The sequence below is a fragment of the Nematolebias whitei genome, chromosome 16 (assembly GCF_014905685.2).
Source record: "Nematolebias whitei isolate Nwh7 chromosome 16, NemWhi1, whole genome shotgun sequence".
In the NCBI taxonomy this organism is placed as follows: Eukaryota; Metazoa; Chordata; class Actinopteri; order Cyprinodontiformes; family Rivulidae; genus Nematolebias; species Nematolebias whitei.
Window position 1 is genome coordinate 32,414,457 of NC_056513.1, and position 980 is coordinate 32,415,436.

Below are 980 nucleotides of genomic sequence, written 5' to 3' on the forward strand. Positions count from 1 at the left end.
ATGGATGGATGGATGGATGGATGGATGGATGGATGGATGGATGGATGCATTGTCTTTAGCTGGACAACTGAGGATTCAAGCACCTGAAAGCAGTGGCAATTGAGACTGGAGCAGAACAACGCGCAGGACTGAATTCAGCAGAGTTCGGGTCGGACAGTATGTGTGTGTGTGTGTGGGGGGGTGGGTTAGGACGCTTGACAGAATTAGAACTGCATTCACACACAGGCTTGTTAGTTGTTGTTGCTCTCTAAAATAGTCATTTCAATTCAACCTTTATTTATACAGGCTGTTAGTCTCATTGAGACTTGTCATTTACAAGAGAGACCTGTTTTATGTTTAACAACCTGTTAAAATATACCAAAATGCAGGAAATTACATCTTTTTTATTCCAAATCCCCCCCGACCGCTTGCTGTTTGTGTTCCGGCATCTATTGGTTGGTTTACAAATTATGCCTTGGCTAAGATTATTGAAAGACATCAAATACGATGCACCAATCCGTCTGTCAATCTCACGCTCCATTCTTCTCTCACTCGTAAACAAAACCCCGAGATACTTGAACTCCTCCACTTGAGGCAGAACCTCACACTCGATCTGGAGAGAGCAAGCCATACTTTTCCGGTTGAGGACCATGGCCTCAGATTTGGAGGTGCTGATTCTCATCCCAGCCGCTTCACACTCGGCTGCGAACCGCTCCAGTGAGAGCTGAAGATCATGACACGATCACGCCAACAGGACCGCATCATCTGCAAAGAGCAGAGATGGAATCCCTCCGCCCACTGGCTGCACCAAGAAATTCTGTCCATAAAAAATATGAATAGAATCATGACAATGGGGAGCTCTGGTGGAGTCAAATTCCCACCCTGAAGGGGTCTGACTTACTACTGGCAATGCGAACCAAACTCTTGCACCGCTTGTATAGGGACTGAACAGCTCATTGCAAAGGCCCCCAATCCCATACTCATGGATCACCCCCCCCCCC

The 980-nt window shown here is 46.9% G+C and overlaps 1 protein-coding gene across 1 annotated transcript in view; it reads right to left on the reverse strand.

The window, feature by feature from the left end:
* Positions 1-980, reverse strand: part of LOC119422489 (septin-9) — a 125,562-nt gene that overhangs the window by 123,601 nt on the left and 981 nt on the right. The gene's annotated exons all lie outside the window — the stretch shown is intronic.